This window comes from Triticum dicoccoides, chromosome 5B (assembly GCF_002162155.2).
Source record: "Triticum dicoccoides isolate Atlit2015 ecotype Zavitan chromosome 5B, WEW_v2.0, whole genome shotgun sequence".
In the NCBI taxonomy this organism is placed as follows: Eukaryota; Viridiplantae; Streptophyta; class Magnoliopsida; order Poales; family Poaceae; genus Triticum; species Triticum dicoccoides.
Window position 1 is genome coordinate 677,845,168 of NC_041389.1, and position 15,282 is coordinate 677,860,449.

Consider the following 15,282-nt stretch of genomic DNA (forward strand, 5'->3'; position numbering starts at 1 on the left):
GAGTATGACAACCGGCAGGAGCCATATGAGTTGTCTTAATTTATTGTATGATCTGCGTGTCATTGAATAATGCCATGTAATTACTTTACTTTATTGCTAAACTGTTAGCCATAGTAGTAGAAGTAATAGTTGGCGAGACAACTTCATGGAGACACGATGATGGAGATCATGATGATTGAGATCATGGTGTCATGCCGGTGATGATGATGATCATGGTGCCCCGAAGATGGAGATCAAAAGGAGCAAAATGATATTGGCCATATCATGTCACTATTTGATTGCATGAGATGTTTAACATGTGTTTACATCTTATTTTCTTAGAACGACAGTAGCATAAATAAAATTATCCCTCACTAAAATTTCAAGAAAGTGTTCCCCCTAACTGTGCACCGTTGCGAAGGTTCGTTGTTTTGAAGCACCACGTGATGATCGGGTGTGATAGATTCTAACATTCGCATACAACGGGTGTAAGCTAGATGTACACACGCGGAACACTTAGGTTGACTTGACGAGCCTAGCATGTACAGACATGGCCTCGGAACACAAGAGACCGAAAGGTCGAACATGAGTCGTATAGTAGGTACGATCAACATGAAGATGTTCACCGATGATGACTAGTCCGTCTCACGTGATGATCGGACACGGCCTAGTTGACTCAGATCGTGTATCACTTAGATGACTAGAGGGATGTCTATCTAAGTGGGAGTTCATTAGATGAACTTAATTATCATGAACATAGTCAAAAGGACTTTGCAAATTATGTCGTAGCTTACGCTTTTGTTCTACTGTTTTAAGATATGTTCCTAGAGAAAATTTAGTTGAAAGTTGACAGTAGCAGTTATGTGGACTGGGTCCGTATAGTGAGGATTGTCCTCATTGCTGCACATAAGGCTTATGTCCTTAATGCACCACTCGGTGTGCTGAACCTCGAGCGTTGTTTGTGGATGTTGCGAACATCTGACATACACGTTTTGATGACTACGTGATAGTTCAGTGCGTAATGTTAAACGGTTTAGAATTGAGGCACCGAAGACATTTTTGAAATGTCGCAGAACATATGAGATGTTCCAAGAGCTGAAATTAGGATTTCAGGCTCGTGCCCACGTCAAGAGGTATGAGACCTCCGACAAGCTTCTTAATCCTGCAAACTAAGGGAGAAAAGCTCAATCGTTGAGCATGTGCTCAGATTGTCTGAGTACTATAATCGCTTGAATCGAGTGGGAGTTATCTTCCAGATGAGATAGTGATGGTTCTCCAAAGTCACTGCCACCAAGCTACTAGAGCTTCATGATGAACTATAACATATCAGGGATAGACATGATGATCCTTGAGCAATTCGCGATGTTTGACACCGCGAAAGTAGAAATCAAGTAGGAGCATCAACTGTTGATGGTTAAAACCACTAGTTTCAAGAAGGGCAAGGGAAAGAAGGGATACTTCATGAAACGACAAATCAGTTGCTGCTCTAGTGAAGAAACCCAAGGTTGAACCCAAACCTGAGACTAAGTGCTTCTGTAATGAGGGGAACGGTCACTGGAGCAGAACTACCCTAAATACTTGGTAGATGAGAAGGCTGGCAAGGTCAATAGAAGTATATTGGATATATATTATATTAATGTGTACTTTACTAGTACTCCTAGTAGCACCAGGGTATTAGATACCGGTTCGGTTGCTAAGTGTTAGTAACTCGAAATAAAAGATGCGGAATAAACGGAGACTAGCTAAAAGTGAGATGACGATATGTGTTGGAAGTGTTTCCAAGTTTGACGTGATCAAGCATCACATACTCCCTCTACCATCGAGATTGGTGTTAAACCTAAATAATTGTTATTTGGTGTTTGCGTTGAGCATAGACATGATTGGATTATGTTTATCTCAATACGGTTATTCATTTAAGGAGAATAATGGTTACTCTGTTTATTTGAATAATACCTTCAATGGTCTTGCACCTAAAATGAATGGTTTATTGAATCTCGATTGTAGTGATACACATGTTCATGCCAAAAGATATAAGATAGTAATGATAGTACCACCTACTTGTGGCACTGACATTTGAGGTATATTGGTATAAAACGCATGAAGAAGCTCCATGTTGATGGATCTTTTGGACTCACTTGTTTTTTGAAAAGTTTGAGACATGCGAACCATGTCTATTAGTATGTACGCATGAAGAAACTCCATGCAGATGGATCGTTTGGACTCACTTGATTCTGAATCACTTGAGACATGCAAACAATACCACATGGGCAAGATGACTGAAAGGCCTCGTTTTCAGTGAAATGGAACAAGAAAGCAACTTTTTGGAAGTAATACATTTTGATGTGTGCAGTCCAATGAGTGCCGAGGCACCAGTGGATATTGTTATGTTCTTACTTCACAGATGGTTTGAGTAGATGCCAAGTGTATTTACTTGATGAAACAAAAGTCTGAATTATGGAAAGGTTCAAGTAATTTCAGAGTGAAGTTGAAGATCGTCGTGACAAAAGGATAAAATGTCTATGATATGATCATAGAGATGAATATCTGAGTTGCGTGTTTGGTACACAATTAAGACATTAAGGAAATTGTTTCACAACTAATGCCGCCTGGAACACCATAGTGTGATGGTGTGTCCGAACGTCATAGCTGCACCCTATTGGATATGGTGCATGCCATGATGTCTCTTATCGAATTACCACTATCATTTATGGGTTAGGCATTAGAGACAACCGCATTAACTTTAATAGGGCACCACATAATTCCGTTGAGACGACACCCTATGAACTATGGTTTAGAGAAACCTAAGTTGTCATTTCTTAAAAGTTTGGGGCTGCGACGCTTATGTGAAAAAGTTTCAGGTTGATAAGCTCGAACCCAAAGCGGATAAATGCATCTTCATAGGACACCCAAAAACAGTTGGGTATACCTCCTGTCTCAGATCCGGAAGCAAAAGGGATTGTTTCTAGAATCTGGTCCTTTCTCGAGGAAAAGTTTCTCTCGAAAGAATTGAGTGGGAGGATGGTGGAGACTTGATAAGGTTATTGAACCGTCACTTCAACTAGTGTGCAGCAGGGCACAGGAAGTTGTTCCTGTGCCGCCTACACCAGTTGAAGTGGAAGCTGATGATATTGATCATTAAACTTCGGATCAAGTCACTACCAAAACTTGTAGGTCAACAAGGATACGTACTACTCCAGAGTGGTACGTAATCCTGTCTTGGAGGTCATGTTACTAGATAACAACGAACCTACGAGCTATGGAGAAGCGATGGTGGGCCCGGATTCCAACGAATGGCTCGAGGCCATAAAATCCGAGAAATGATCGATGTATGAAAACAAAGTATAGACTTTGGAAGAACAACTTGATGGTGGTAAGGCTGTTGGGTACAGATGGATTTTAAAAGGAAGACAGACAATGATGGTAAGTGTCACCATTAAGAAAGCTCGACTTGTCGCTAAGATGTTTTCCGACAAGTTCAAGGAGTTGACTGCGATGAGACTTTCTCACTCGTAGCGGTGCTAAGAGTCTGTTGAAATTATATTAGCAGTTACTGCATTATTTATGAAATCTTGCAGATAGGATGTCAAAACATTGTTTCCTCGAAAATTTTCTTGAGGAAAGGTTGTATATGATACAACCAGAAGGTTTTGTCAATCCTATAAGATGCTAACAAGTGTGCAAAGCTCTAGCAATCCTTCTAAGGACTGGAGTAAGCATCTCGGAGTTGGAATATACGCTTTGATGAGATGATCAAAGATTCTGGGTTTATACAAAGTTTGTGAGAAACTTGTATTTCCAAAGAAGTGAGTGGGAGCACTATAGAATTTCTGATTAGTATATGTTGTTGACATATTGTTGACCAGAAATTATGTAGAGTGTCTGGAAAGCATATAGGGTTATTTGAAAAGTGTTTTTAATGGAAAACCTGTATTAAGCTACTTGAACATTGAGCATCAAGATCTATAAGGATAGATCAAAATCGCTTGATAGTACTTTCAAATGAGTACGCACCGTGACAAGATTTTGAAGGAGTTCAAAATAGATCGGCAAAGAAGGAGTTCTTGGCTGTGTCATAAGGTGTGAGTATTGAGCAAGACTCAAGACCTGACCACGGTAGAAGAGAGAGAAAGGACAAAGGTCGTCCCGTATGCTTTAGACGTAGGCTCTACAGTATGCTATGTTGTGTACCGCACCTGAAGTGTGCCTTGCCATGAGTCAGTCAAGGGGTACAAGAGTGATCCAGGAATGGATCACAGGACAACGGTCAAAGTTATCCTTAGTAACTAGTGGACTAAGGAATTTTCTCGATTATGGAGGTGGTAAAAGAGTTCGTCGTAAAGGGTTATGTCGATGCAAACTTTGACACTAATCCGGATGATTCTGAGTAGTAAACCGGATTCATATAGTAGAACAGTTATTTAGAATAGCTCCAAATAGAGCGTGGTAGCTGCATCTACAAGATGACATAGAGATTTGTAAAGCACACACAATGATCTGAAAGGTTCAGACCCGTTGACTAATAACCTCTCTCACAAGCGAGATATGATCAAACACCATGGGTGTTGGATTCATTACAATCACATAGTGATGTGAACTAGATTATTGACTCTAGTGCAAGTGGGAGACTGTTGGAAATATGCCCTAGAGGCAATAATGAAATGGTTATTATTATATTTCCTTGTTCATGATAATTGTCTATTGTTCATGCTATAATTGTATTAACTGGAAACCGTAATACATGTGTGAATAGATAGACCACAACATGTCCCTAGTGAGCCTCTAGTTGACTAGCTCGTTGATCAATAGATGGTTATGGTTTCTTGACCATGGACATTGGATGTCATTGATAACGGGATCACATCATTAGGAGAATGATGTGATTGACAAGACCCAATCCTAAGCATAGCACAAGATCGTGTAGTTCGTTTGCTAAAGCTTTTCTAATGTCAAGTATTATTTCCTTAGACCATGAGATTGTGCAACTCCCGGATACCGTAGGAATGCTTTGGGTGTACCAAACGTCACAACGTAACTGGGTGTCTATAAAGGTGCACTACAGGTATCTCCGAAAGTGTCTGTTGGGTTGGCACGAATCGAGACTGGGATTTGTCACTCCGTATGACGGAGAGGTATCTCTGGGCCCACTCGGTAATGCATCATAATAATGAGCTCAATGTGACTAAATAGTTAGTCACAGGATCATGCATTAAGGAATGAGTAAAGTGACTTGCCAGCAACGAGATTGAACGAGGTATTGGGATACCGACGATCGAATCTCGGGCAAGTAACATACCGATAGACAAAGGGAATTGTATACGGGATTGACTGAATCCTCGACATCGTGGTTCATCCAATGAGATCATCGTGGAACATGTGGGAGCCAATATGGGTATCCAGATCCTGCTATTGGTTATTGGTTGGAGAGGTGTCTCGGTCATGTCTGCATGGTTCCCGAACCCGTAGGGTCTACACACTTAAGGTTCGGTGATGCTAGAGTTGTTATGGGAAATAGTATGTGGTTACCGAAGGTTGTTCGGAGTCCCGGATATGATCCCGGACGTCACGAGGAGTTCCGGAATGGTCCTGCGGTGAAGATCGATATATTGGACGAAGGGTATTGGAGTCCGGAAGTGTTCCGGGGGTACCAGACTAAGGCCAGCATGACCGAAAGGTGTTTCGGGGGCCCCGACAAGTGTTGCAGGGCCTCATGGGCCAAGGGGAGGGGGCAAACCAGCCCACTAAGGGGCTGTGCACCCCCACACCCTTTCCCACATTGCTTGGGGAGGTGGGGCGCCTCCACCTGACTTGGGAGGCAAGCCTCCACCTGCTTGGCTTGGGGGGCAAGTCTCCCTAGGGTTTCCCTAGGGAGATCCAATCTTCCCTGGCCGCCGCCCCCTAGGGGAAACCCTAGGGCGCCTCCACCTCTCCCCTTGCCCCTATATATAGTGGAGGGGTGGGAGGGCAGCCGCACCTCTTCCCTGGCGCAGCCCCTCCCTCCTCCAACACTTCCTCCTCCTCCGTAGTGCTTAGCGAAGCTCTGCCGGAGAAGCACGAGCTCCATCACCACCACGGGTCGTGCTGTCAGAGTTCTCCCTCAAATTGTCCTCTCCCCTTGCTGGATCAAGGAGACGTCCCCGGGCTGTACGTGTGTTGAACGCGGAGGCACCGTTGTTCTGTGCTTAGATCGGATTCGGCCGTGATCTGAATCGCTTCGTGAATGGCTCCATCGACCGCGTTCTTGTAACGCTTCTGCATCGCGATCTTCAAGGGTATGAAGATGCACTCCCCTCTCTCTCGTTGCTAGTATCTCCATAGATTGATCTTGGTGATGCATAGAATATTTTGAATTTCTACTACGTTCCCCAACAAGGGCATCATGGATTCGCTGGGAGCGTTACAACGCCAGCTGGAACCTTGGGGAGCCCGAGAGTTTGGTAGCTTAATAAGAACAGTCTGCGATCTTTAGAGACGGCTGGATAAGCTGCGTCAACGTTCAGTGGGACGAGGCCCGTCGGATGAGGAGAGGAGTATAATGAAGTGACTCAGAGATGCTATGAGACTCGAAGAAGTCTGGTTGAGGCAGTGGTCCCGAGTTCCGTGGTTACGTGATGGTGATCGGAACACGGCTTATTTTCAAGCACAAGCAAGACAGAGAAAGCACATTAACCGGATAGTTGGCCTGAGAAGAGAGGATGGCTCTACTTGTGCAAATGAAGAGGAGGACAAGGCAGAAATTCAAGCTTTTTATAACTCATTATATGCAACGCAAGGTGTGGGCGACACTGAAGCGTTATTATCGCATGTTCCAAACCGGGTCACACTGGAGATGAACGAGCTTTTGTGTAAACCACACGGATCATCCGAAGTTCAGAGAGCATTATTTCAAATTGCGCCCTCGAAGGCGCCGGGAGTGGACGATTTCACGACGGGTTTTTTTAGCGCCATTGGCAGTTCCTCAAAGACGATGTAACCCAAGCGGTGTTGGCTTTTCTCAACGGAGGTGAACTCCCAGTGGGGCTCAATGACACGTCCATCACCTTGATACCCAAGGTACGTCACCCCCAGAGTATCTCACAGTATCATCCTATACCACTTTGTCCCGTGCTTTACAAGCTGGCAGTTAAGGTTATTGCCAACAGATTACACATGTGTTTGGATGATATTATAAGTGAGGAACAGAGTGCTTTCGTCCCAGGTCGGTTGATCACTGACATGTGGTTGTAGCATTTGAAAGTGTTCATACTATGAGGCGATGGAAGAAAGGAAAGAATTACACTTGTGCAGTTAAACTTGACATGATGAAGGCTTACGACAGAGTAGAATGGCATTTCTTGGAAGCAATGCTCTTGAAATTGGGATTCGATGCTAATCTAGTAAGATTGATCATGAAGTGTGTTACATCTGTGCGGTTCTTTGTACGTGTGAATGGAGAGCTGCAGCCTTATTTCAACCCTTCCAGAGGTCTTCGGCAGGGGTGCCCGGTATCCCCCTACTTGTTTTTGTTATGTGCTGAAGGCCTCGCGGCGCTCCTGAAGTCCTATGGTACTTCTATTGATAGAGGTATTAGAGTGAATTTCAGAGCACCTTGGGTGAGTCATCTTTTGTTCGCAGATGATAGTCTCATTTTCATCAAGGCGAATGTGGAAAGTGCAACTAGGCTGAATGAGATCTTACAAATATACAGTGATGCAACCGGCCAGAGTGTAAATAGGAGCAAGATCTCCATCTTTTTTAGTCCTAATACACCTGCAGATGTTAGGCAGGTTCTGAAGCAACTCCTTGGGGTGCAAGTGGAAGCTTTTTCAGAGCGCTATGTTGGTTTACCGACCGCTGTGGGCAAGATAGACAGTGGAACTTTTGAATATATAGGAAACCAGGCTCGAGGCAGCATGCAAAGCTGGGCGGAGTGACTATTTGCTTGTGCAGGGAGAGAGACACTACTGAAATCCATTGTGCAAGCGATTCCGACGTTCAGTATGAGTTGTTTCCTCTTAACAAAAAAGGTGTGCAAGGGGTTAACATCGAATATGGCAAAGTTTTGGTGGGGGAGCTCCATTGATCGGAAATCCCTCCACTGGATAGCTTGGGACAAATTGGCTACACCTAAATGTAAAGGAGGAATGGGTTTTCGAGATTTTCGGCTATTTAACCTTGCACTGCATGGGAAGCATGGGTGGCATTTCTTGATGAACCCAAACTCCCTATGTGCTAGGGTTATGAAGGGCAGATATTTCCCCGACTCAAACTTCTTACAAGCTTCGGTACCCAAGTCCTCGTCTGCTATTTGGAGGGCGATTATTGCAGGGCGTGAAGCGTTGCAAGTGGGGTAGCTGAAGCGAGCCGGTGACGGAACCTCCATATCAGTATGGGAGGATAAGTGGATCCCGTCCACTTTAACCATGGCTCCATTGTTACGTCCAGCGAACATGGCGGTTCATATGGTCAGCAATTTGATTGACACTCACACATGGACGTGGTGACGGGAGCTAGTCAGAGAGACGTTCATCACACCAGACGCAGCAGCCATCTTAAACATCTCGCTGCGCCATGGGGGTGGAAAAGATTTCATCGCTTGGGCACATGAGAGTTCAGGCATTTACTATGTTAAATTAGCGTATCGAGCTCTAGTGAATCTCAAAGAGCGTTTTGCTCTAGATCAGGGGCAGATTACCGGCACCTCAGTTGATCAACAACAGTTGTGGAATGCAGTTTGGAAACTCAAAGTAGTCCCTAAGGTTAGAGTTTTCTGGTGGCGGGTATTGAGGGGTATCTTGCCTGATGAGTGCACTCTTAAATTTCGCCACATGAGAACAATCAGCACCTGCAAGATTTGTCTTGCTATGGATGAGGATATGGAGCATGCGATGTTGCATTGCTCGCATGCACGCAGGTTTTGGGAGGAGGCAAGACTGCTCTTTGATGTTCATCTACCTCGCCTCCACCCACAAACGTGGACAAGAGATATTGTCTGTGATTCCTGGTTTTCAGACAAGGAAAGGGCAATCTTAGTAACTGTGATGTGGGCTATCTGGATGTCACACAATTGCCTAACGCATGATCGGGAAGGATGGGATCCTGCAGCTTCTGTTAGGAGGATCCGAGAGGACTTAGCCATCCTCGAGCTACCCCGGCAACTTAATTCAACATTGCCAGGCTATGGTTGGGAACCCCCCGACGACTCGCATATAAAGATAAACACTGATGCTGTTGTCCATCTAGATGATGGGAATGCGGGGTTGGGAGGTGTTGCTCGTTCTTCTTTGGGATTCAAAGGTGCATGGTGCAAGCCAGTTCCAGTTGTCATAGATCCTCTAATTGCAGAGGCTCTCGCGCTTAAGGAAGGAGTGATTTTTGCTACACTTCGAGGCTACATGCATGTGATCCTGGAGACCGACTGTCTAGAGGCAGTTAACCTCTGGAATTCTTGCTATACCGATCGCTCGGTTATAGCACCTATTCTATTAGAAATTGGAGAGCTAGCTCATAGTTTTATGTCTTTTTCTATTCAACATGTAATAAGAACAGCAAATGGTCTAGCACATCTCTGTGCTAAGCGTGGGTTGATGCTTACAGTGACTGAAAGCTGGTTAGACTCTACTCCAAGCTTCCTGATCAGTATCCTGTTGGCGGACTGTTCGGCGAATGCTTTTGTTGAATAAAGCTCTCACAAGTTTCCCTGCAAAAAAAAAGTATCCTGGACCGTTAGATCATATTCAAAGGGACATGATGAATGCAAGGGTGATGACCACCTCCTCCACCGCAGAATATACCAGAAGCACCCTGGATTCTATACTTAATTAAGCCCAGGGGAATGGGAAGATGAGGATTTCTGGATTTCCTCAATTTTGCCAATTGTTTATTTAGCAGGAGCATGCGTGAAATGATGCATGTAACCTTGTTATCACAAGAAAAAAAGTACGACACGCTTCTACTCGTAAAAACCATATACATAGTCTAAAACTGTAGGTGTTAACTTGAAAAAAAAGTTGTGCATTTTAATTAACCACAACATTCACTCAATTAGATTCGGTTCCTCTTCAAGATAGCTGGAAATGCTTGCTTGTACATTCTCTACAAAAAACTCAGTTAGCTTCTGTGAAAGCAAATATATCATGTACTAGGTCAGTTGTCCAACTGATTTCAGATTGTACAAGCTAGAATGGCACATGGAATATGTGAAGACCAACATCGGAAAATGTTCATTTATAATAGTAATCTTTGTGGATTATCATAATTGACATTATATGCAAATTTACGGACTAGACATACTAGACTACTATTAGTGTTTCACGGACAAAGTAACCAAAAAATTACTAGATTTATTTTGTTGGAATTTTAGAAGTATATAAAAGCAAAATACGGAGACGACATAATTTCGTATGAAGATTGCACAATAGCAAGACATGAGTGAAAACCAGGTTTAAGTTTCTGTGTCTGGGCAATGAAACTTAGCCTTTTGCGAATTATGAGGCATGTAAGGGCTATCGTTATCCTGCTACTCAGAATTGCATTGATTTAGCTGATATCTCCGGTTATGATTTACCCACGAAGGAACGTGTGGTAATTCACCCCACGTCGCCGGTGGAGCTTCAGTGGACGGTGGCCTCGCCGTCGATCACTTTTGGCACGGTCGTTCCCATACGATCGTCTCTTTCGAAACCACAAGCTCCATCTACGGCGAGATCTCCGGGCGGGTTAGATCCTGTTTTGAATGATGCCATGTTGGGCTCCGATGCCATGTTGGGCTCTTCGGACTCAGTAATCAATGGTCCATCGCCCACATGCCTCCCCAGGCCTAGTTTTCCTCCTCCGATAGTCAGCCCAGTTGCTGCAGAGCCCACTATTGCTGATCTTTCACCTGTTGGGCCTGCTAGCCCTGTTACGCTAGAAATTCCTTCCACTCAAGAGGCCAATGATGCTTTTGAGACCATGGTCAATGACATGGTGGACCAAGTGCTCACGTGTTCTCGCTGCTCTTTGGGGGGCCACCTGTCTGTCAGCTGCTCGGTCTCCGTTGGATGTTTGGCCTGTGGGGATCCTGGTCATTCTAGGAAGGACTGCGATTTTATCGCGATAGAAAAAGGTTTATGTTGGAAACGGAAGCGTCCCGATATCTCGGATAGGTCGGTCTCTCCCTCCTGCATTGGGAAGCACGCGCTGCCGCCACCCTTGCAGTCCTGCCCCATCACATCACCATTATCCCCGGTAACCTGCGCTCCACGCACGCCGGCTGGCTCTCCACCGCCAACACCTCCGCTTCCTTCTTCCCCCCCACCCATGGCAAACTTTGCCATTGATTCGATGCGCTATGTGCCGGCGGGGCATCACATCATTGATGGAGGGGTTAATCGTCTTCCACGGACCTTCGTCTCCCCGCCGTCGCCCATGGTTCGTTCTCATGAATGCTTTTTGATTGCGGAGATCATGCCGGCTCCGCCTCTGGATCAGATGGGTCAGGTACGTGAGCAGGTGGTTAAGCTCGTCAACCACATGGGTTTTCATGTTCGCTCTGCCCAGCCTTGGATTTCTGGTGTGGGTTTATTTGAGGTCAGAGATGCTGGTGAGAGTTTTGCTTTGGTTCAGATGCCTCCTCAAGATCTTGGTTTGGATCGTTTTGTCCGTTTTATGAGACACGACCATGGCGAGGGTTTTCGTGGGGTTCAACGTTTTCGTCACGGCTGCCTAATGTTTCTGGGTGTCCCTCTTGATCTGCGTAATGAGGAGAACTAAGGGCTGCAGTTAATACTTTTGGAAAATTTCATCGTTGGATTAGTGATGATCCATACCTTGTAAGATCGATAGTTTTTGCTTCTTTTCCAGAGGACATACTAGTTCCCAGGGATGTGGTGTTCTCTGACTATGCGGATTGGGGAGGTGCAAAAGTGTCTTGGACTGCACCGTGCTTTATTCTTGGTGCTAATTTTGCTGAGCAAATGCCGCAAGATGAAGACCCTATGCCCATCGATGGAAACCCTCACCCCTTGCGCGGGAACTTGATCCATGATGACAATGTATTTGCTCTGCCGCCTTACCCTGCGCTTGGGTGGAATGATGTGCCACCGCCGCCGCCCCCTGTGAATGTGAATCAGGGCGGAGGATGGGGTTGGGATGACGATGCGCAAGCTCCAGCAGATGATGCAGCAAATGCAGAAGTCCCTGATCAGGAGTCCATTGTCATAAACCAGCAAGATTTTTCAGGCTCTGTTAATCAGTCTGACAGTTCTATTCCACCTGCTCCGCCTAAGATCGTGCATTTGGATGCTGTTGAAGTTGAGGATCATCCACCTGTTGTGGTTGCCGAGCCTGATCAGTTGCACCCGGTGATTGCTCTGTTGGATGCTGGGGATTTGATGCTGGGTTTGGAGGTTGCTCCTGGTGATGACTTACAGCCCCCTGAAGCTTTATTGGGTAATGACATTCAGAATGCTGCTATGCCTGCTGACCCTGATGCTTGGGCCATAGTGCCATATCAGCAACCTATAGTGTCCCGACAGGATCTTTTTGCTGGTCGTCTGAATGTGGTGTATGGCTCTCCTTTGCCGCCGGAGATGGCATGGAAAAGGACCTTTGATACCCTTTTGGGTCGTTGCTCTACTATGCATGTTCCAAAGCAAGTTTTTCAGGCTTCGTTTCAGCCTTTGATTCTTTCCAAGAGATCTTGGTCGTTGGCGTTTGAGAAGGTTAGCTGGGTTTCTGAATTAATACCTGCTGATTCTGCTGGCTTTGTTGTCCCACTGTCTGTTGCTTCGCCCCTCAGTGGGCCTGCTTGTGCTTTGTTAGCTGACAGTTCTCAGGAGTTGGAGCCAGGCTTTGGACTGTAGCCTGTTACTGCTGCTGAAGAGCAGTTCTCTTTCTCTGCTCCTGCCCCAAAGACGAAGCGAGTGACCAAACGTGATCGTGCTCCCATTGTTGACTCTGACCTGCGCTGTTGCACTCGTAGCTCTATAAAGAGGGATGGTTTTAAGCCTGTGCTGCAAGCCCTGCCAATGACGGAGCCCAAGAAGAAGAAGCCTCGCCCAAAACCCTTTGCGGAGGATAATCATGTTCCAAGATTGACTCCAGTGCCTCCCCCAACACCAATTATCCACATTCAGCAAATTGGAGCCGACTTGGGTATTGCGGCTGACAAGCTTACTACGGATGCGCTTATGGCGGATCCATCCTCTGCTAAGGGCAATTCGTCTGATGTATAGTCTGGGCTATGATTGCGGGGTGTGGTCGACCCATAACCAGACTATCTTTCGTAGGTTTATTTTAAGTCTCTTTTGTTGGGGGGTTGTTGATGATCGTTGTCAACGCATGTGTCCTTTGTTTGGCTATGTAGTTGGTTTGAATTGTGGTCTGTGCTCCCTGCTACGCAGGCATGCTCCTAAAATCTGTAAACAATATATTTTATGGATCCTCGATCTACTAGAAGTTGGCGTGTAATGTGTTGGAATGTTAGAGGTCTTAATTCTGATGATCGCCAATGTGCTGTTCGTAATAAGGTGGAGGAAAGCATGGCGTCTGTGGTATGTCTACAAGAAACGAAAATGGAGTGTATTGATTCCATGACTGTACGAAATTTTTGCCCAAGTCGTTTTGACTCGTTCGTTTTCAGTCCTTCGGTTGGGGCCTCAGGTGGCATTGTTGTGCTGTGGAACTCCTCTGTTCTCTCTGGTCGGTTAATGGAGGCGAAGCAATTTGGTATTATTGTCCAATTCACTTCCAAACATAATAATGAAGTTTGGACGTTGGTCAACGTCTATGGGCCATGCAGAGGCCAAGCTAGAGATGATTTTGTGGACTGGCTCTACCATCTTTCCATACCCGACTCTGCTAATTGGCTGGTACTGGGGGATTTTAATTTTATTAGAGCAACTGAGAACAGAAATCTACCTGGGGGTGATGCTAATGATATTTTTATCTTTAATGAGATTATCGGGCATCTTGGTCTGCTCAAATTACCTATTAAGGGTAGATCTTTCACTTGGTCAAATATGCAAGATAATCCTCTCCTTGAGCAGCTTGACTGGTTTTTTACTTCTGCGAATTGGATCTCCTGTTACCCTTCCACTCAGGTGTTACCACTTGCAAGGACTGCTTCAGATCATGTGCCTTGTGTGGTGGCAATCAACACCTCCATTCCCAAATGCAATATCTTTCGTTTTGAGAACTATTGGGTGGAGTTGCAGGGTTTTATTGATTGTGTAGCTGCCTCTTGGTCTTCTACTATAAACAAAGCACGCATTACTGCTGTTATTGCTGCTAAGTTCAAATCCTTGAGGAGAGATCTCAAGAGTTGGCATATGAATGTCTCCAAAATGAAGGTCTTAATTGCTAAATGCAACAGAGTGGTTCTCATTTTGGATAGTTTGGAGGAGTTGAGGCCCCTATTCAGGCATGAATTCAACTTCAGAAATCTAGTTAAGTTGCATCTGGAGCATCTCCTACACCTGCAGTATCTATATTGGAGGAAAAGGTGTACTATTCGATCCATTAAAGTGGGGGAGGAAAACACTAATTTTTTCCATGCCATGGCTTCTGAAAGATATAGGCATAACTCCATTTCTTCTTTAAGGCTGGAGGATGGCTCTGTGGTGACTGACCATGAACAAAGGGTTGCTGCTCTATGGCTTAATTTCAAGAACAGAATGGGCACTAGTCATGGGATTGAAATGTGTTTTGATCTCTCTTCTATTTTGGATAGAGTGGAGGGTTTGGATTCCTTGACTAAAGTGTTCTCCAAGGAGGAGATGGATAACACTGTTAAGAACATGCCTATTGATAAGTCACCTGGCCCTGATGGATTTAATGGCTTGTTTTTCAAAAAGTGTTGGCATATAATCAGCAAGGATTTCTATGCTTTGGCTGCTGCTTTTCATGAGGGGACTGCTAATCTTGAGAATATCAACTATTCATACATCACTCTGGTACCGAAGAAGAGGTCTCCTGAATCTGTCAATGACTTTAGACCTATCTCTCTTACTGGTATGGAGGTTAAGTTCCTTTCAAAAATGGCTGCAAATAGGCTTCAGTTGGATATCATGAGATGTTTGGATAAAAACCAATATGGTTTTATCAAGTCAAGAACAATCCAGGACTGTGTGGCTTGGACACTTGAATACTTGCATCAATGTCACCAGTCCAAAAGGCCTATTGTCATACTAAAGCTAGACTTTGAGAAAGCTTTTGATTCAATTGATCATGAGGCTATATTTCAGATTCTGAGACACAAAGGTTTCAATGACAAATGGATTTCCTGGGTTAAGCAGTTCCTTGCTTCTGGTACTTCTTCTGTTTTGCTTAATGGGGTACCTGGTA